This window comes from Schistocerca nitens, chromosome 3, assembly GCF_023898315.1.
Source record: "Schistocerca nitens isolate TAMUIC-IGC-003100 chromosome 3, iqSchNite1.1, whole genome shotgun sequence".
In the NCBI taxonomy this organism is placed as follows: domain Eukaryota; kingdom Metazoa; phylum Arthropoda; class Insecta; order Orthoptera; family Acrididae; genus Schistocerca; species Schistocerca nitens.
The window spans coordinates 214,612,109-214,634,285 of NC_064616.1; the positions used below are offsets into that span (position 1 = coordinate 214,612,109).

General features: G+C 43.8%; 1 protein-coding gene and 6 non-coding genes across 7 annotated transcripts in view; 1 reads left to right on the forward strand and 6 right to left on the reverse strand.

Moving 5' to 3' along the window:
* The window catches only part of LOC126249153 (uncharacterized), a 298,975-nt gene that overhangs the window by 78,024 nt on the left and 198,774 nt on the right, over positions 1-22,177 (reverse strand). The window lies entirely within an intron of this gene.
* Trnat-ugu (transfer RNA threonine (anticodon UGU)) lies at positions 11,964-12,038 on the reverse strand. The gene has a single exon. It is a non-coding gene; the product is annotated as a tRNA-Thr (tRNA).
* Positions 12,370-12,444, reverse strand: Trnat-ugu (transfer RNA threonine (anticodon UGU)). The gene has a single exon. It is a non-coding gene; the product is annotated as a tRNA-Thr (tRNA).
* Trnat-ugu (transfer RNA threonine (anticodon UGU)) lies at positions 12,776-12,850 on the reverse strand. Its single transcript has one exon. It is a non-coding gene; the product is annotated as a tRNA-Thr (tRNA).
* On the reverse strand, positions 13,182-13,256 carry Trnat-ugu (transfer RNA threonine (anticodon UGU)). The gene has a single exon. It is a non-coding gene; the product is annotated as a tRNA-Thr (tRNA).
* Trnat-ugu (transfer RNA threonine (anticodon UGU)) lies at positions 13,588-13,662 on the reverse strand. Its single transcript has one exon. It is a non-coding gene; the product is annotated as a tRNA-Thr (tRNA).
* Trnat-ugu (transfer RNA threonine (anticodon UGU)) lies at positions 13,975-14,049 on the forward strand. The gene has a single exon. It is a non-coding gene; the product is annotated as a tRNA-Thr (tRNA).

Here is a 22,177-nt window from a genome sequence, read left to right on the forward strand (position 1 = left end):
ACGGCGCGACTGCTACGGTCACAGGTTCGAATCCTGCCTCGGGCATGAAAGGGTGTGATGTCCTTAGGTTAGTTAGGTTTAAGTAGTTCTAAGTTCTAGGGGACTGATGACCTCAGATGTTAAGTCCCGTAGTGCTCAGAGCCATTTGAACTTACAGCAGCCATTGTTCTTCCAGGAACACACCTAACCCGCGTACTGCCGTGCAAGGGAGCAGCAATTAAGAAGTGTAACTAGTATGCGGATCTGATCCAGCAATCCTTCTTTAAATATTAGTTATTTACGTGTTCCATAGATCATACTTCCAATAAACGTTATGAACTATCATTTTAACAAAGTGTTTTATCAAAAATACGAAAAAATGAAAAATATTTTTATGACTGCATGCTGGCTGTTTACAGATTTTTCTGATTAAAGGACTGATTTTTTTAAAGGATTCCTCTATTGCATAGGAGGAGCTTTCAATAAAAACACCTTTAATCAACATTTGAGAAGACTTCTGCTATCTGTCAAACATTTTATTTCCGTGGTTAGATTGCCAAAGAGTTTCATAGCCGTTTATTTCACCCATCTATAAGCCAAAGTTAAATTCAACAAAGGGTAAAGCAGATAATACTTCCTTCTAGTATTGTATTCATGAATATATCTGTTACTCTCAAACTTATATAGCTTGTTGATAACAAATTTCATAAGTGAATAAATGTACAGTGAGACAAGTTAACATTTCCAGTTGATTACAGAAATTCCTCCAAAATTTGTGAATCGCGCTTATAATTCTAATTACTCCCTTTTATGCAATTTATCCTTTTTCTAAGTGAGGAATTATCCTAGTATAATATCACGTAAGATATCAGTGAATGAAAATATGCAAAATATGTTAACTTATTGGTTTCTATATCGCAAATATTGGTAATTATTCTTATAGCAAAAATAGCCGAACCTAAAAATTTTATTACGTCTGTTATATTGTTTTTCCAGGTTAAGCTGTCATAAATATGCACACCTCAGCACTTAGAACCTTGTTTAGTATTTCTTGTTGGTATATTAGGTTAATAGGAGGTGGGGTATCTCTGACAGCACAAAATCGGATGAGCTGATTATTACTCCAAAGCTACAGCCCCTATATTTATCACACATGGCTAGGGCACTGCTTCCAATGATCATACTGCTGAAGAGACGTTCCTTCTTTTTCTTCTAATTCACGCTGCACAGGTATCGTCTAGCCTAATGCCACCCTTTCCATATTCCTACGCATTTGCAGCTCATTTCTAACCACATGTCACATAGAGAGATCGTGCAGTCCCAATCAGAGCTTCTGATCATGAATCGTAAACGTAAGGAAGAGGATTCTCTCAAGCGTTCTCCCCACATCTTGGCAAATAGTGGTTGAGTGATTTGCACCCAGAAAGGACGAGAACTTCTCAGGGAAGCGAATCACTCCGAAGTACACGTCTCACGCCATCTCATTTCTCTTAGCTTAGTTGTAAGACCCTCTACTCTAACGAGTAACCTCTTAACAGAATCGAAGTTATCGCAGTAGCCACCAGAAATATGATTTATTTAGGAACACAGAGGCCCCTAACATGCCCCCAGACTATAAGTAATCTCCTTTCACCATTCAGCGAATTAGCACTTGGCACGCCCACACACGTCTCTCCATACGCATGCACAAACAGCTACAAATACGTGAATGCCATATAGCTCCGTGTTCTATTGGCAACGGGACAAGTCAGCTCTCATCAGCCTACGTTCGGCCCACTCCAGGACAAGCTGAATATCTCCGACTACTTCTTCGCTACATGTCGCCTTTCACTAACAACCCACTTCGTCCGAGTACAAGACCAACAACTCAAAATTGCATCTGTACGTAGTTACAACGATGATTACAAACCAAAACTGAGGCAAGTATCAGATACAGTCACAAGACCACAATAGCTAAGCATCTCTACTATCGTTCTACATAAAATGTACAATCATGCGGTAGTCTCACCTTCCTAACTCTTGCTGACTGTGATTACAATGTTCTCATTTCCTGCTCCGCCATGAAATAAGCTATCGCAACCAGAATTTTAAGTCAAGAGCGCTTAGTAATGCACTCATCTGGTGCTCTGAAACCATCGTTTTCATGTAAAGAAGTTTGTCTCGTGAACTCAAACACATACGAAAAGCATACACAACGTAAGACGATACTGCGAAACTCATGATTAATAAAGTAAAATTGCTTAATATCAATATGCTATTAACAAACATTTGGTCTGTGGCTCTTAAACCACTCATGAGGACTGACACACTTTGTGACAATCTGTCTACGTCTACATCGCTACTTTGTAGTTCTCACATTAGTCTTGGCAGGGCATTCATAGAATCATCTTTAAACTATTTCTGTAGAGTTCCACTCTCGAACAGCGTGCAGGAAAAACAATTAATCAGATCTTTCGGTTCGAGCTCTGATTCTCTTATTTTATTTTGATAATAACTTCTCCCTATGTAAGTGGGCATTAACAAAATATTTTCACATTCAGAGGAGAAAGTTGGAGATTGAAATTTCGTGAAAAATCTCGCCGCAGTGCAAAACTTCTTTGTTTTAGTGATTGCCACCCCAACTCGCGTATCATATCCGTGACACTTTCTGCCCTACTTAGCGAAAATACAAAACGAGTTGCCATTCTTTGAAATTTTTCCACGTCCTCCGTCAGTCCTGTCTGGTAAGGATGCCATACCGCTCAGCAATACTGTAACAGGACAGACAATCGTGGTGTAGGCAGTCTCTTTAATAGAAATGTTGCATCTTCTATGTTTTCTGCCAATAAAACGCCATTCCCACAGCATTTGCCCATGAGATATATATACAGGGTGGTCCATTAATCGTGACCGAGCCAAATATCTCGTGCAATAAGCGTCAAACAATAAATCAACAAAGAACGAAACTTGTCTAGCTTGAAGGGGGAAACCAGATGGCGTAATGGTTGGTCCGCTAGATGGCGCTGCCATAGGTCAACCGGATATCAACTGCGTTGTTTTAAATACGAACCCCCATTTTTTATTACATATCCGACTAGTACGTAAAGAAATATGAATGTTTTAGTTGGACCACTTTTTTCGCTTTTTGATAGATGGCGTTGTAATAGTCACAAACATATGGCTCACAATTTTAGACGAACAGTTGGTAACAGCTAGGTTTTTTAAATTAAAATACAGAACGTATGTACGTTTGAACATTTTATTTCGGTTGTTCCAATGTGACACATGTACCTTTGTGAACTTATCATTTCTGAGAACGCGTGATTACCTATACCTATAAATACCACATTAATGCTATTAATGCTCAAAATGATGTCCGTCAACCTCACTGCATTTTGCAATAGGCGTAACGACATTCCTCTCTACAGCGAGTAGTTAGCCTTCCGTAATGTTCGCACATGCATTGACAATGCGCTGACGCATTTTGTCAGACGTTGTCGGTGGATCACGATAGCAAATATCCTTCAACTTTCCCCACAGTAAGAAATCCAGGGACGTCAGATCCGGTGAACGTGCGGGCCATGGTATGGTGCTTCGACGACCAATCCATCTGTCATGAAATATGCTATTCAGTACCGCTTCAACCGTACGCGAGCTATGTGCCGGACATCCATCATGTTGGAAGTACATCGGCATTCTCTCATGCCGTGAAACATCCTGTAGTAACGTCGGTAGAACATTGCGTAGGAAATCAGCATACATTGCACCATTTAGATTCCCATCGATAAAATGGTGGCCAGTTGTCCTTTGGTTCAAATGGCTCTGCGCACTATGGGACTTAACATCTGAGGTCATCAGTCCCCTAGAACTTAAAACTACTTAAACCTAACTAACCTAAGGACATCACACACATCCATGCCCGAGGCAGGATTCGAACCTGCGACCGTAGCAGTCGCACGGTTCCGGACTGCGCGCCTAGAACCGCGAGACCACCGCGGCCGGCTGTTGTCCTTTCTCCCATAATGCCGCATCATACATTAACCCGCCAAGGTAGCTGATGTTCCACTTGTCGCAGCTATCGTGGATTTTCCGTTGCCCAATAGTGCATATTATGCCGGTTTACGTTACCGCTGTTTCTGAATGTCGCTAAATTGAACGCGTGCAATAAATCTGCCATCGTCCCGTAATTTCTCTCGTTCCCAGTGGCAGAACTGTACACGACGTTCAAAGTCGTCGCCATGCAATTCCTGGTGCATAGAAATATGGTACGGGTGCAATCGATGTTGATGTAGCATTCTCAACACCGACATTTTTGAAATTACCGATTCTCACGCAATTTGTCTGGTACTGATGTGCGGATTAGCTGCGACAGCAGCTAAAACACTTACTTGGGCATCATCATTTGTTGCAGGTCGTGCTTGACGTTTCACATGTGGCTGAACACTTCCTAGCCGGCCGGAGTGGCCGAGCAGCATACATAGCACTCGCCCGTTGGGCATTTTGATCACAATAGCCATACATCAACACGATATCGACCTTTTCCGCAATTGGTAAACGTTCCATTTTAACACGGGTAATGTATGACGAAGCAAATACCGTCCGCACTGGAGGAATGTTACGTGATACCACGTACGTATTTGTGTGTGACTATTACAGAGCCATCTATCACAAAGCGAAAAAAGTGGTCCAACAAAAATATTCCTATTTCTTTACATACTACACGACTATGTAATAAAAAATGGGGTTCCTATTTTAAAAAACGCAGTTGATATCCGTTTGACCTATGGCAGTGCCATCTAGCGGGCCAACCATAGCGCCATCTGGTTTCCCCCTTCAAGCTAGACGAGTTTCGTACTTTGTAGTTTCTCCGTTTGATGCTTATTTCGTGAGATATTTGGCCCGGTCACTATCAATGGAATAAGAATGGCCAATATACTCATGTGGACGTGGATTGTGCAAAGCGCCAACAAACACCATATGGAATATCGAATGTAATATGTTCCTAGCTAGCCAGACACACTCCGGGGTGTATTGCGATTCTGCGCCCAGAAAGACTTCGGAGGAGCATCATTTTTATATCAAGCCACGCCTCTGGACTACTCGAACAGAAGCGCTGCTAAAGTATTGGCCTGCACATCCAAGGAATCCGAGGCCGTCATCGATCAACACTTCGTTGGGAGGATAACAACTCACTGCGACGAACGTAGGTCACCTGCAACCACGAAACCGAGGCGCAGAAAACGATGCCGTTACAAGCAGTTGCGCCCCCCCCCCCCCCCCCCCGCCCGGCTATATATGAGACGCATATGAAGCCGACAGGGTGCGATTAAGAATTGGGTCGCAGCGAATTCATTCTGCGATCTTCTGAAACTATATCTAAATAGCTACGGTAGGGATAGACAGTTGTTATTAGTGCTGACAATGATGTCATTTGTAGTAGGTAAAAACAATCTGAAATATATAACGTTTTGTAGAACAGTAGAGAATTATGGAGAAATAAGTATCTTTCAGTGACTGTAAGGAATTTTAATAGGTGAAAGCATTACATGCATGTCCACCTACATAGCTGAGAGGTCTGTGTTACCGACCGGCACTAGGAGGAACCGATTTCGTTCGTCATACGGTCAAGAGTTTTCCTTGTTGAGAGTAGTGGAACAGGACCTACCCATCCTTCTGAGAACAGCTGAAAGCTACTTGAAGGAGAAGTACTGACTCTGGCTTCAAGAGTAGGCATTAGCGGCCAGGAGAGCGATGTGCTGCCACGTTTCTCTCCAGTAAGATCGTGCAAGTTCCTTCTGCAGAGGGCGCAACTTGTCAGTTGCCAAGTTTACTTCAGTTTTTTATTGTTGGCAATATATTCCGCATTGCTGTAAGACTTAACTGAATCTAAGAGTATTCTGTTTAGTGTTTCTATGAAATACAATGCTACCTGCGTCGATGGCCATTCACATAGCAATAATATGAGATGACGTGGAACAAAGGCCAAACTAGCACGAAGAGTGCTACAAGATTTGGATGGAAATACACTACTGGCCATTAAAATTGCTACACCAAGAAGAAATGCAGATAATAAACGGGTATTCATTGGACAAATATATTTTACTAGAACCGACATGTGATTACATTTTCACGCAATTTGGGTGCATAGATCCTGAGAAATCAGTACCCAGAACAACCACCTCTGGCCGTAATAACGGCCTTCATACGCCTGGGTATTGAGTCAAACAGAGCTTGGATGGCGTGTACAGGTACAGCTGCCCATGCAGCTTCAACACGATACTACAGTTCATCAAGAGTAGTGACTTGCATATTGAGACGAGCCAGTTGCTCGGCCACCATTGACCAGACGTTTTCAATTGGTGAGAGATCTGGAGAATGTGCTGACCAGGGCAGCAGTCGAACATTTTCTGTATCCAGAAAGGCCCGTACAGGACCTGCAACATGCGGTCGTTCATTGTCCTGCTGAAATGTAGGTTTTCGCGGGGATCGAATGAAGGGTACAGCCACGGGTCGTAACACATCTGAAATGTAACGTCCACTGTTCAAAAGTGCCGCCAATGCGAACAAGAGGCGACAGAGACGTGTAACCAGTGGCACCCCATACCATCACGCCGGGTGATACGCCAGTATGGCGATGACGAATACACGCTTCCAATGTGCGTTCACTGCGATGTAGCCAAACACGGATGCGACCATCATGATGCTGTAAACAGAACCGTGATTCATCCGAAAAAATTACGTTTTGCCACTCGTGCACCCAGATTCGTCGTTGAGTACCCCATCGCAGGCGCTCCTGTCTGTGATGCAGCGTCAAGGGTAACCGCAGCCATGGTCTCCGAGCTGATAGTCCATGCTGCTGCAAACGTCGCCGAACTGTTCGTGCAGATGGTTGTTGTCTTGCAAACGTCCCAATCTGTTGACTCAGGGATGGAGACGTGGCTGCACGATCCGTTACAGCCATGCGGATAAGATGCTGTCATCTCGACTGCTAGTGTTACGAGGCCGTTGGGATTCAGCACGGCGTTCCGTATTACCCTCCTGAACCCACCGATTCCATATTCTGCTAACAGTCATTGTATCTCGACCAACGCGAGCAGCAATGTCGCGATACGATAAACCGCAATCGCGATAGGCTACAATCCGACCTTTATCAAAATCGGAAACGTGATGGTACCCATTTCTTCTCCTTACACGAGGCATCACAACAACGTTTCACCAGGCAACGACAGTCAACTGCTGTTTGTGTATGAAAAATCGGTTGGAAACTTTCCTCATTTGTGATGACTGGGTGTTGTGTGATGTCCTTAGGTTAGTTAGGTTTAAGTAGTTCTACGTTCTAGGGGACTGATGACCACAGATGTTAAGTTCCATAGTGTTCAGAGCCATTTGAACCATTTTTTGAATTTTCCTCATGTCAGCACGTACAAGGTGTCACCACCGGCGAGAACCTTGTGTGAATGCTCTGAAAAGCTAATCTTTTGCATATCTCAGCATCTTCTTCCTGTCGGTTAAATTTCCCGTCTGTAGCACGTCATCTTCGTGGTGTATCAATTTTAATGGCCAGTAGTGTATTTTATACGAGAGTGTACCGAAAAGTAACATCTCCGAATTTTTTATTCTGTTCTCAATATCGGCATTACATGTCATGCATGTTACTCCGTCGACTTTCCCGCTTCGGTGACGCACGTTGCAATCTCCTGCCACCAGAGAACTCGGAATTGTGGCTTGTTACCTGTTGGTGTATAACGTAAGTACGTCGGTGTGCGGGAAACAGCGTGCTGTAGCCGAGTTTGTTACCCGCAGAAAACGTGCTTGCAATTGAAATCCAGAACAGGATGAAAGTTGTGTACGATAATGATTGTATCGACATCAGTAATGTGCGACGTTTCGTTGTTATTGCTCGTAATGAAGGAAACGGTGATGCTAATCTCAACGTGTGAGACAGAGCTCAGAATGCCGGCCGTTGTGGCCGAGCGGTTCTAGGCGCTTCAGTCTGGAACTGCGCGACCGCTATGGTCGCAGGTTCGAATCCTGCCTCGGGCATGGATGTATGTGATGTCCTTAGGTTTAAGTAGTTCTAAGTCTAGGGGACTGATGACCTCCCATAGTCCCATAGTGCTCAGAGCCATTTGAACCATTTTTTAACACAGCTCTGAGTGGATGATCGTCACGGTAACCAAGTTCCTTTGGGGGTTCCTGCAACGCAGGGTGTGTGCTATGCGTCCACACTCGACCGCAGAACTCAAGGACATTATTCGTGCAAAGTCAGAAACATTCCTATATAGATGCTTGTACGTGCAGTGAACGATGCACGTCGTAGATTGTTCAAAAATGGCTCTGAGCACTATGCGACTTAACTTCTGAGGTCATCAGTCGCCTAGAACTTAGAACTAATTAAACCTAATTAACCTAAGGACATCACACACATCCATGCCCGAGGCAGGATTCGAACCTGCTACCGTAGCGGTCGCTCGGTTCCAGACTGTAGCGCATAGAACCGCAGGGCCACTCCGGCCGGCTGTCGCAGAGTGTCAACGTAATAATGGAGGCAGCCTATAAGACATCATTTTCCAAACATGAATAGTGCGTGGATGGCAAAACGCAAGGGTTTCTTTGTGCTTCAGAATGTTTTACAATAAAATCCTCGATCTGTTTCGCTATATCGAAATCGTATACTTTTTCTACCATACCCTACATCTGTGTGCTTTAGAAATATTCAGACACACCATCACGGTTCATCATTGCATGAATTAACAATACGGTAGAAACGTATATGGTCTATTCTGGGGAAGTTTCGGGCTCTATTATGTTGTAATAATGTATTAATCCGCACTTGTGCGTAGTTTTTGAGTTGATGTTTCTTGAAAATCTATTGCCATGTCTGGAGGTAAAGAGTCTTTGACTGAAAAATAAAAATGATTTTTGTACAATTCTGATAGGTACCGGTCATAAATCAAGCTTTATTTTAAACTGCGTGTATTTTAAATACAGGACTCTGCGCACTGCGAGCATGAACTATTTTCAGCTTATTATTCAGAGTAAATGTTACGTTAAGATTCTAATCCCAAATTAAACTGATATACACTGAAGCGCCAAAGAAACTGGTGTAGGTATGCGTATTCAAATACAAAGGTATGTAAACAGGCAGAATACTTCTGCTACAATGGTAGGTTATCAAGATTTCAAGATTTAGATGAGTTTGAGCGTGATGTTATAGTTGGCGCACGAGCGATAGGACACAGCATCCCCGATATAGAGATGAAGTGGAGATTTTCCCGTTGGACCATTTCACGAGTGTACTGTGAATATCAGGAATCCGGTAAAACATCAAATCTCCGACATCGCTGAGGCCGGAAAAAGATCCTGCAACAACGTAACCAACGACGACTGAAGAGAATCGTTCAACATGACAGAAGTGCAACCCTTCCGCAAATTGCTACAGATTTCAATGCTAGGCCATCAACAAGTGTCAGCGTGCGAACCATTCAACGAAACATCACCGATATGGGCTTTCGAAGCCGAAGGCTCGCTTGTGTACCCTTGACGACTACACGACACAAAGCTTTAGGCCATGCCTGGGCACGTTGACACCGACATTGGACTGTTGATGACTGGAAACATGTTGCTTGATCGGACGAGTCTCGTTTCAAATTGTAGCGAGCGGGTGGACGTGTACGAACGAGTATGGAGGCAACCTCATGAATCCGTGGACCCTACATGTCAGCAGGGGACTGTTCAAGTTGGTGGAGGCTCTGTAATGGTGTGGGGGGTGTGCAGCTGGAGTGATATGGGACCACCAATACGTCTAGATACGACTCTGATAGGTGACACGTACTTAAGCATCCTGTCTGATCACTTGCATCCATTCATGTCCATTGTGCATTCCGACAGAGTTGAGCAATTCCAGCAGGACAATACGACACGCCACACGTCCAGAATTGCTACAGAGTGGCTCCAGGAACACACTTATGACTTTAAACGCTTCCGCTGGCCACCAAATTCCCCAGACATGAACATTATTGAGCATATCAGGGATGTCTTGCAACATGCTGTTCAGAAGAGACCTCCACCCCCTCGTACTCTTACGCATTTATGGATAGCCCTGCAAGATTCGTGGTATTAGTTCCCTCCAGCACTATTTCAGACATTAGTCGAGTCCATGCCACGTCGTGTTGTTGCACTTCTGGGCGCTCACGGAGGCGCTACGCGGTATTCTGCAGGTGTCCCAGTTGCTTTGGCTCTTCAGTGTATTAAACTTATTTGGTGTCACCGCCAGACACCACACTTGCTAGGTGGTAGCCTTTAAATCGGCCGCGGTCCGTTAGTATACGTCGGACCCGCGTGTCGCCACTATCAGTGATTGCAGACCGAGCGCCGCCACACGGCAGGTCTAGAGAGACTTCCTAGCACTCGCCCCAGTTGTACAGCCGACTTTGCTAGCGATGGTTCACTGACAAATTACGCTCTCATTTGCCGAGACGATAGTTAGCTTAGCCTTCAGCTACGTCATTTGCTACGACCTAGCAAGGCGCCATTACCACTCACTATTGATGCTGTAAAACATGTACCGTCAATAGCGATGTTCACCAATTATGGATTAAAGTTAAGTATTCCAGCAGCTACGTACGTTTTTGGCTATTCTCATTTCCGTGTCCTGTTCCAGACCTCACGCCAGCCTGCGTGAGCTTAAACGCGTGCCTTTCGGCTTCCTCCTAGTGGATTGGCTGTCTTGCCAAACCACAACAACTTATACAAAATGTGTAACCTTATTGTCTGATATTAATGATGCAGTTTCTTGTATTCGGTATTTTTGACATTATTACCTATTCAGTGAAATATAAATAGTTACTGTTAATGTTAATCGCACGTTTAAGTTTGAAATTTTGCTATAAAACTTAATTTGTATAATATATGTTGACTTCCAAGGTTGAAGGAAACAAAGCGATAGCTGGACTGTTATGAACAATTTTCACATCAACGTAAATAAAAGTTGTTGAAACAAATTTTTATACGTAAATGAGAGACATTCTTTTAATTTGAGAATAAAGAGATTGCATCCGTAGCCGAATGATTTGCCAGCGCTGTAGCTAAGCAGGTTCGGTTGGTCACCCTTGGTAATGGAAAAGTGAGTAAAGATTTCGTCGTTAATATATTGAGAGACGTCACTGACCTCCGCACAGAACCGATTTCGACGAAAAAACACATACGAAGAATGAAAAAAGGTTGACGTCGCTCTCTGGTGCGGAAGGACTCTGGTTCGATTCCGAGCAAATTCTAAGATATTTCTCTGAGGTAGGGAAGTCTGGTATTGGGTCCACTCAGCCCTTGTGAGTCCAAATCAGGAGCTGCTTGAATAAGGTTGCAGCGGCAACGTCAGGATTCATCTACCGGCAATATCGGCTGCAGGGGTTGACTGCATGCTGATCACATGTCCCACGACGCTTCCTCGATCAGTCGGCCAGTCAGAACAGCCATAAGGTCTAATCCGTGAATAGTGGTGTATTTAATGTACAAGTTTGACATTCCCACGAAAACACTAGTGGCCATTGTCCTACGTAACTGTATGACACATTTAAAGCATCTGTAACTCGAATAGAGTCTTATGTCTGTGTAGTTACCAGGAGTAAACATGACTTTACCTACCACAAAATGCTCGTTACGCATACTTACCGCAATGAAAACCGACTGACTACGTTAGACCACCGCTATGAGGACCTGTACGAGTACGCCCTAATGACTTCCCACACCGTTGCTAAACTGCTTGATTCTCACAGCACCGTAGAGAGCAGACCTTGCACTCTCCATTTGCGAGAAAGTAATTAACATTTTTAACCATGGCTATTCCTTTCACATTTCTTTCGCGCTTTTTGTAAATAACCCAATTATTGAAGAAGAAGCTAACAAAGTATGATCCATTAAGCTGTCAGTTTGGAATGATAATTAAATGAACACCCTAGCTGCAAGCAGGCGTTGATACACTTCGTTGGAGACATGTTGAAAATGTGTGCCCCGACCGGGACTCGAACCCGGGACCTCCTGCTTACATGGCAGACGCTCTATCCATCTGAGCCACCGCGGGCACAGAGGATAGCGCGTCTGCAGGGACTTATCCCTTGCACGCTCCCCGTGAGATCCACATTCCCAACATGTCCACAACACTACTTTCGTAGTGCGCCTATTAGATGTTTGCCCATCATACTCATTACTCGTGGCAGAGTAATCTACCAAGTCCCGTACGAGTTCGGGCATAGCGTGTGCGTTCGCACACAAGAAGGTCAAAGGCTGGGAACCCATATTTATTTTAACTATATATGACCATGCAGCTTTACTAGAATTGAAATGATAATTAAATGAACACCCTAGCTGCAAGCAGGCGTTGATACACTTCGTTGGAGACATGTTGAAAATGTGTGCCCCGACCGGGACTCGAACCCGGGACCTCCTGCTTACATGGCAGACGCTCTATCCATCTGAGCCACCGCGGGCACAGAGGATAGCGCGTCTGCAGGGACTTATCCCTTGCACGCTCCCCGTGAGATCCACATTCCCAACATGTCCACAACACTACTTTCGTAGTGCGCCTATTAGATGTTTGCCCATCATACTCATTACTCGTGGCAGAGTAATCTACCAAGTCCCGTACGAGTTCGGGCATAGCGTGTGCGTTCGCACACAAGAAGGTCAAAGGCTGGGAACCCATATTTATTTTAACTATATATGACCATGCAGCTTTACTAGAATTGAAATGATAATTAAATGAACACCCTAGCTGCAAGCAGGCGTTGATACACTTCGTTGGAGACATGTTGAAAATGTGTGCCCCGACCGGGACTCGAACCCGGGACCTCCTGCTTACATGGCAGACGCTCTATCCATCTGAGCCACCGCGGGCACAGAGGATAGCGCGTCTGCAGGGACTTATCCCTTGCACGCTCCCCGTGAGATCCACATTCCCAACATGTCCACAACACTACTTTCGTAGTGCGCCTATTAGATGTTTGCCCATCATACTCATTACTCGTGGCAGAGTAATCTACCAAGTCCCGTACGAGTTCGGGCATAGCGTGTGCGTTCGCACACAAGAAGGTCAAAGGCTGGGAACCCATATTTATTTTAACTATATATGACCATGCAGCTTTACTAGAATTGAAATGATAATTAAATGAACACCCTAGCTGCAAGCAGGCGTTGATACACTTCGTTGGAGACATGTTGAAAATGTGTGCCCCGACCGGGACTCGAACCCGGGACCTCCTGCTTACATGGCAGACGCTCTATCCATCTGAGCCACCGCGGGCACAGAGGATAGCGCGTCTGCAGGGACTTATCCCTTGCACGCTCCCCGTGAGATCCACATTCCCAACATGTCCACAACACTACTTTCGTAGTGCGCCTATTAGATGTTTGCCCATCATACTCATTACTCGTGGCAGAGTAATCTACCAAGTCCCGTACGAGTTCGGGCATAGCGTGTGCGTTCGCACACAAGAAGGTCAAAGGCTGGGAACCCATATTTATTTTAACTATATATGACCATGCAGCTTTACTAGAATTGAAATGATAATTAAATGAACACCCTAGCTGCAAGCAGGCGTTGATACACTTCGTTGGAGACATGTTGAAAATGTGTGCCCCGACCGGGACTCGAACCCGGGACCTCCTGCTTACATGGCAGACGCTCTATCCATCTGAGCCACCGCGGGCACAGAGGATAGCGCGTCTGCAGGGACTTATCCCTTGCACGCTCCCCGTGAGATCCACATTCTAGTAAAGCTGCATGGTCATATATAGTTAAAATAAATATGGGTTCCCAGCCTTTGACCTTCTTGTGTGCGAACGCACACGCTATGCCCGAACTCGTACGGGACTTGGTAGATTACTCTGCCACGAGTAATGAGTATGATGGGCAAACATCTAATAGGCGCACTACGAAAGTAGTGTTGTGGACATGTTGGGAATGTGGATCTCACGGGGAGCGTGCAAGGGATAAGTCCCTGCAGACGCGCTATCCTCTGTGCCCGCGGTGGCTCAGATGGATAGAGCGTCTGCCATGTAAGCAGGAGGTCCCGGGTTCGAGTCCCGGTCGGGGCACACATTTTCAACATGTCTCCAACGAAGTGTATCAACGCCTGCTTGCAGCTAGGGTGTTCATTTAATTATCATTTCAATTCTAGTAAAGCTGCATGGTCATATATAGTTAAAACTGTCAGTTTGGGTTTCTCTATTTCTGTGGTTTCTCCAACGTATAATCAGTGGCGTTTGTGTGTGTGTGTGTGTGTGTGTGTGTGTGTGTGTGTGCGTGTGTGTGTGAAGTGAAGAGGCCACTTTAACTTGCAGACTAATAGACATCAGCTGCTGATGTATTTGTGTTTCTTAATTGACTCGTATGTTCGTACACTTTCCCTGAGTAGCTTTTCAACGTCGTGTGAGTTTTCTAAATACCTCCATTTACTTTCGTATGGACTGCTCTGATCGGCACAACTGTAACAACACGTCTCTCTATTATTTCTCTCTCATTCTTCAGGAGACCCTCTTAATGACTACCCAGACACAGCTCACACTAGTATTATGTGCTGTTTTCTTTGCGTCTACATTGTTCTTTCGCAAAATAACCCGAACAAAACTTCTTCAGCAATTACACGTAAACTATCTAGTTTTCTCTTCCTGGTTAGTTAGTTGTATGTTCATACTCAGATTACTTTATAATGATATTTCAGCTTAGTGCAACTATAAAATAAATTCACACATACAATAATAAAATTACTTATTGGTCTGGTTTCACAAGGATTTATGCACTACGTGCAAGAAAGAGTGCTACATGTCTCTAGTCAGTACGCACACTGCACGCACTACGAGAGTATGAATTCCGGTCCGTTTATCCGTCGTACATACTAGGCATAAAATTTATTGCAACGAGTTTTACACTGTGGAAAGCATGTTTCAGAATGCCAGGCTTGTTTTATTACTCATTTATGCCACCTTGATACCAAATCCTACTTCATGTTTTCTGTATAGTATGTATTAGTCCAGAGAAATGCTTCAGTCGCCTTTTTAAAATATTAGTTTTTATTATTTATTTAATTTCCGTATGAAATTTATTGTATATTCCTTCCTAGAGTTATTGCAACACGTACTAAAATTTTTTTTCATAATTTATATAACGGCTGAAAGATGCACTTAGACAGTGAACTTACTATTCTCAACTCCTTATGCAGATTTTCTTTACAGTGAGCCCAATTTGTTTTAGTTACTGTTATTACAGCTTTTTTCTTTATTTTGAATGTCGTGCATATACCTCAAACATTTGATTCCAAAAACAGATTCCATAGCTAAAGACTAGGTATACGTGGGAGTACTACGTAACGTTGAGGAACTTACAATTACACACTGCTGACAGGACTCGAAGGATATGACATGTTGACAACCTTCTCTGTGTTAGTGTCCTTGTGTATTCATTCAAATGGTTCAAATGGCTCTGAGCACTATGCGACTTAACTGCTGAGGTCATCAGTCGCCTGGAACTTAGAACTAATTAAACCTAACTAACCTAAGGACATCACACACATCCATGCCCGAAGCAGGATTCGAACCTGCGACCGTAGCGGTCGCTCGGTTCCAGACTGCAGCGCCTAGAACCGCACGGCCACTCTGGCCAGCTGTGTATTCATTCCACATTGTCACGTAGTGAATAATGAACCTTACAAGTTTTCTACTTCTTCTTCAATTAAAGTAATTATCATCTGCATTTAATTTGACAGAATTATTTTCGACTTTGGAGATGCAATTTTGTTTTCATTATGTTCGACGACGGTTTATTGCGTACTGTCACATTATAAATATCCCTGAGATTTTCATTTCCTTTCTGAACCAGAAATACCATTCTGGTAATAACGCAATGAAGGAATTTCCTATATTTCTTGTATATTACGCCACTTACGATATGCTACAGTTTTTCTCCCTCGATCTTTGTCTCCAATACCTAGGTTCACACGTAAAGACGTTCATGTATTCTTTCAGCATCGCCTTCTACTTCGAAACTAAGTAGCGCACAGTTTCGTGACCTGACTATAAATGTATTATTCCGGAGAAAATTATAACACTATCCTAGGTTCACGTGTTCTTAAAACCTGTTGCACGTATCTCTGGAGAAAGTATGTGGGACATAAAGGAGGAAATATTTCATCACAGTTCGCGTCGTTGTACGAAATATCGGTGGAGAAATGAATTCGTGCGCCGTTAGCAACATTGCATCAGATGCTCAACCACTTAGTTTGCCTCACTAGCAGCGCCAATTCTGACTTCAATTAGGGCAAGTAAACCGTAAAATTTTCAGCTAGTTAATTTTTGCTGTTGCAAAGAACGAACATAAAGTGCTGAGAGACGAACTGTGCCCACTCTAGCAGCAGAAGCGCGGCATTATAATGGAAGCCTACAGACGCTTTTCCTTTGAATGGGACCTTGTTCGTCTGAAGTGAGAAACTGAATTCAAATTACAGGTTAAAGGAAACATTATTTGAATTGGCAGTTATATGAGGAAAGATTGATAACCCTGATAATGTGTCATAAACAATTTTTGCCAAACCATTCTACTTCTGAACATTGTTTCCTTCCTTGAGAACATCATAGATTTAGGTAGATGTCAGACTGTAAAACATTCATTTCTTCCTTCGATGCAAATTTCTTCCCTTCGAATCAAATGTTCTTCAGGTTAGCGAAAAGAAAGAAATCGCTTCTATTAAACATGGAGAATAAGGTAGATAACGAACCAATTAAACCCCACAATTATGCACTTCCGCCGGCCGCGGTGGCCGAGCGGTTCTAGGCGCTTGAGTCCGGAACCGCGCTGCTGCTACGGTCGCAGGTTCGAATCCTGCCTCGGGCATGGATGTGTGTGATGTCAAAAAAATGGTTCAAATGGCTCTGAGCACTATGGGACTCAACTGCTGTGGCCATTAGTCCCCTAGAACTTAGAACTACTTAAACCTAACTAACCTAAGGACATCACACACATCCATGCCCGAGGCAGGATTCGAACCTGCGACCGTAGTAGTCGCACGGTGTGTGTGATGTCCTTAGGTTAGTTAGGTTTAAGTAGTTCTAAGTTCTATAGTGCTCAGAGCCATTTGAACCATTTTTTTAATGCTCTTCCGCCAATGTGGAAGTTGTTGTTGGCTGTTATGCTGTCCTGGCGAAAGAATACATTCTTGTGTGTCAGTGTTGGTCGTTTTTGGATCAAGTTCCGTTTCAAACGATCAAGTACTGAAGCCCAGTAGACCGCAAGTATAGTTCTGACTTTTTCCTAGTGTCTCAGAGATATTAAAGCCTCTGAGCATAGAGTGTTACATTTGTATATGATAAGGTCTTTGAGCTAATTTCTGAATTTCCACCATCCTTTCTTCATGACTTTGATTATTTCTTGGATTCAAAAGTGTGTTGATGGATTTAAGTATCATCTGGAATCACTAATGTGCGCAAAACGATCTGTAGGTGGTGTTTAATTATTGCTACATTGTTTGTCTTATTAGGCGCATTACGTTACAGTTACGTATGCTGAGTGTCAGCTGGTAGTTTTGGTGCCAGGCTGTAACCACTTTAGATGACGGCCTACTTAAATCTGCACGTCGTACTCATTTCAGAAACGTTAGAAGGCTCACGTGTACCGAGCGACACAATAGTTATGGTAAACCTGGGCCACAGTTCAAGCAACCACCACCTCCAGCTCTGCATTTGCAGAATGCAAGATGGCGCCGATAGGAATTTTAAAAATCTAATGTGGTGCCGGTGAAAAATTCAGAAACCAAAATCGCCGCAAAAAAACTAGCTGTGCTACTGGAAAATTAACAAAACATTTACAAAAGCATTTCAAAATTCAAAATGGTGCAACTAGAACAGCTATGCTTCGCAACCCACTGACACTGCAATCCATGATGATGCCACGTTCAAAATTATTCAAACATTCAGAATTGTTTGCACCATAGTCAACAGTATGTGAACAATCTGAATTCAGCGCGATTCAAAAGTAGCTGAAGGGTCTGAATTTTATGCCATTTCAAAAATTATATGAAATACCTGTATTATTTATCAAAATATTACTTAACAGATGCAACATGCAGTTTCTCCATGTCTAAAATACGTAAGTTTATCAGCAAAGCATTCACACACACACACACACACACACACACACTCTTTATGTTAAGAATGTACAGGTTAAGTGGCAATTGCGGATGACTGTAGTTCGATTTCTGTACAACACTAGATGAAAAATACAATGAAGTATTTCCATGTAAAAAAATACGTTTCCATCAAAACTGATGCCTAAAACAAGACTGCGGACTCTCAGATTAAGTTTCCTAATGCTATCTAAATGCCTAAATTGTTCTATAGCTGCACAAGGCTACATGGTTAAAAATAATATGCTAAGCCAGCAGCTGACATTTGATTTACGCCTAAATGAGGTTATGTAAAGAAATAAACTTTCGAGAAAGGCTGTGACATTTAATAATCCGAAATAGGTCAGCGCTGTCTAAAAGCTTGCAGTCTGTACTTCCTTTCCATAATCAACTGCTAAATAATACCAGGATCTAATCGTAATGCTCCAGATATAAGTACAAGATAAAAACATAAATAATGATTCAAAAAATGATGGACAAGGCTGCACACAGTGAGTAAAAATCGTTCTGTGTCTGAATTGTCTTAATACATATCAAAATACATAAAGGGTGTTGGATTTCGATCATAGACTTACATGAGGTTATGTTACTCGTAGTAAAAAGATCACACTATGATCACTTGATGTTTTTACAAGTTATTCAATAATGTTTCACATCACCAGGCATAAATTTAGGGGGGAAGAACATAATGCATCACATTCTACAATGGAAAAATATAACCAATACTATTGACAACCTAATATTACTTTTTATTACATTTGATCTAGGTGTAGTTGAGGTTATGTACAAAAAAACAAACATTTGCTGTAGCATTTACTAACCCCAACTATGGTATGAAGGCTCTTAAATATTTATAGACTGTATTTCATTTCCTTCCTACTAAATAATATCATATTCTATTGGTAATACTTCAAAGTATGAGATTTAAGCAGACAACACAGCTAAAGGCAAACGAACTGACCACTCATCATTTTAGAGGGTAAGAAGGCGTTGTATCTGTGGTGTCACCGCTAGACACCACACTTGCTAGGTGGTAACTTAAATCGGCCGCGGTCCTGTAGTACATGTCGGACCCGCGTGTCGCCACTGTGTATTCGCAAACGTAGCGCCACCACAGGGCAGGTGACAAGACACGGACTTGACCTCGCCCCAGTTGTACGGACGACATAGCTTGCGACTAGACCTATCAAGTATTCCTCTCATTTGCCGAGAGACAGATTAAATAGCCTTCAGCTAGTCCATCGCTACTACCTAGCAAGGCGCCATGTGTATCATTGCTAATTGCTTACTACTATGCAAGAGATGTATTTCAACAAGAAGAACATCATTAAAGTTAAGTATATTAAAATCTCTCTTCTTTTCTTTATAGTTTTCATCCAGTCTCCTGTTTCAGAATTTACGCCCGTCTGCGTTAGTTTCGCGTGCACCTAGCCACTCATTGTGTCGAGACCTTAGGGAATCGACACAACAATATTTTGGCGCCGAGGAGTGGTGCCGCGCCCACGTTGCAGTCTTTGTGTTATACTTGCTCTAATTTGCTTGTGTCATGGCTTCGCCGCATTCTCCAGATGTACTGTCCGAATTTTTTCGCTTGCAGAATCAGCAGACGCAGGCGTTATTGGAAGCCCTTGGACAGCTCGTCCAGGGTCAACGTGCGCTGCAAACCGATGCGGCGGCAGCCGCTTCTTCGCTACCGCAGCCACACAACGCTGTCGCACCGCCATTTAGGCCCTTCGAGGCCACAACCGAAAGCTGGACTGAGTGGGCCGATCAGTTCAACTTCCACCTCACTGCTTATGGAATTCAAGGTAAAGAGCGGCAGCCGTTTTTGCTTTCTTGTGTCGGTGTGTCTACCTACCGTGTGATAGTGAAATTGTTTCCCCGACGCGACGTAGCAACTCTGTCCTACGAAGAAATTTTGTCTGCTTTGGATGCCTATTTCAAAGAAACAGTAAATGTAGTTGCCAAACGGTATACGTTTTTTCGTACAAAACGTACGGCCGGTCAGACTAACAGGGAGTGGGTAGCAACTTTGCAAGGCCTTACTAGAGACTGTGCGTTTGCCTGTGAATGTGGCCTCCCATATTCAGATACTATGGTGCGTGATGCAATTGCACAGAACGTTTCTGATGTTCGCATAAGGGAACAGATTTTGAAGCTAGTTAATCCCTCCCTGCAACAAGTGATAGACATATTGGACAGGCAAGACACCCTTGACTTTGCTCAGGAATCATTTGAAACTTCGCCAGCAGTGTGTCACGTTAATCGGCCCGCCGGGCCCGCTGCACGGGACGCTAAGCGGCCCTCGCGCCCGACTTCGCAGCGGCCGCCTAGCTTGCAACCACGTGCGCCGCGTAAGCAAGCAAATGCAGTGAAATCTTGCCCGCGGTGTGCAACTAGACATTCGCGTGAAAATTGCCCGTCACGCCAAGCTATTTGCTTTTACTGTCAAAAGAAAGGACATGTACAAAGTGTTTGCCAGAAAAAGTTAAGAACAGACAATCACACAAATTCCAGGCCCTTTGCTTCGCGCCGGAATCGAACCCAGGACAATCAGGCTCGTGGACCTTCGCCCATGGACATTCATGTAGTTCATTCCCACCCGTCCAGTGACACTTTAGCTAACAGTGACTGTGTTCGTCCCACCCAAAGTGTGCGTCGACGTCGCCGGAAATCCCGTAAAGTTGCAAGTGCTTCTGGACCTGTATCAATTCAAATTGCACGAGACAGTCGCTCTTGTCGTCAACGAGACAATAAACTTTTTGTGGACTTAGACTTTGCAGGAAAAGTGATCCCATTCCAGCTCGATACCGGAGCTGCTGTTTCATTGCTCAATCACGACACGTACAAACAACTGGGCCAACCGCCATTGCGTGCCGCAAATGTTACGTTAACTAGTTACTCAGGACAGCATATACCTGTGTTAGGACAGTGCAGCCTTATTGCAACATACAAGGGACAGACAAAACTTGTGTCATTTTATGTTCTTCGTTCCTCTAGTGCAGTGAACTTGTTTGGCTTAGATTTGTTTCAATTGTTTAATATGTCTATTGTAAATCAGGTCCTATCCGTGAATCAGACTGTGCCTTCCGCCAGTGTTTCTAGTCTTTGTGAAGAATTTGCAGACATTTTTGCACCGGGCCTTGGTTGCGCTAAGAACTATGAAGCGCATTTGGAACTGAAAGACAACGCGCACCCGAAATTTTTCAGAGCGCGCAATGTTCCCCACGCATTGCGTGATGAGGTCGCACGAACATTGCACGATTTAGAATCTCAAGGTGTAATTGAACGTGTGCAGGCTTCTCTCTGGGCCTCACCCTTAGTAATTTTGCCTAAACCTTCCGGAAAATTGAGACTTTGCGTGGACTTCAAGGCAACTGTGAATCCACAACTTGTGACTGCTACTTTTCCTTTGCCCCGCCCGGAAGATCTTTTTGACAAACTGTGCCCGGGAAAATATTTTTCAAAATTGGACCTAGCAGATGCGTACTTGCAAATACCTGTGGACGAAGAATCCCAGCGCGTCTTAGTGGTTAACACGCATCTTGGCTTGTATCGCTTCAAAAGACTGCCATTCGGGTGTGCATCCGCCCCTGCTTTATTTCAGCAATATTTACAAACTATTTGTGCGTCGGTCCCTACTGCTGCGAACTATCTGGACGATATTGTAATCTCAGGAAAGACAGAAGCCGAACATTTGCAGAATCTCCGAACATTATTTCAGGTATTGCGTCAGAATGGTCTTCGCTTGAGGAAGGACAAATGTGTGTTTTTTGCTCGTGACTTACCGTACCTGGGCCATGTCCTTAACGCCCAAGGTATACATCCGAGTCCAGAGCACCTTCGTGCCATTCAGGACTTGCCGTCACCGCAGAACTTAAAACAGCTACAGAGTGTGCTGGGTAAGGTAAATTATTATCACCGATTTGTGCGCAATGCTTCTTCCATTTCAGCTCCGCTTCATCGCTTACGCCGTAAAGGTGTTCCGTTCGTCTGGACGACGGAATGCGACCGCGCCTTTCGCCAGTTGAAATCGGCGTTACTTTCCA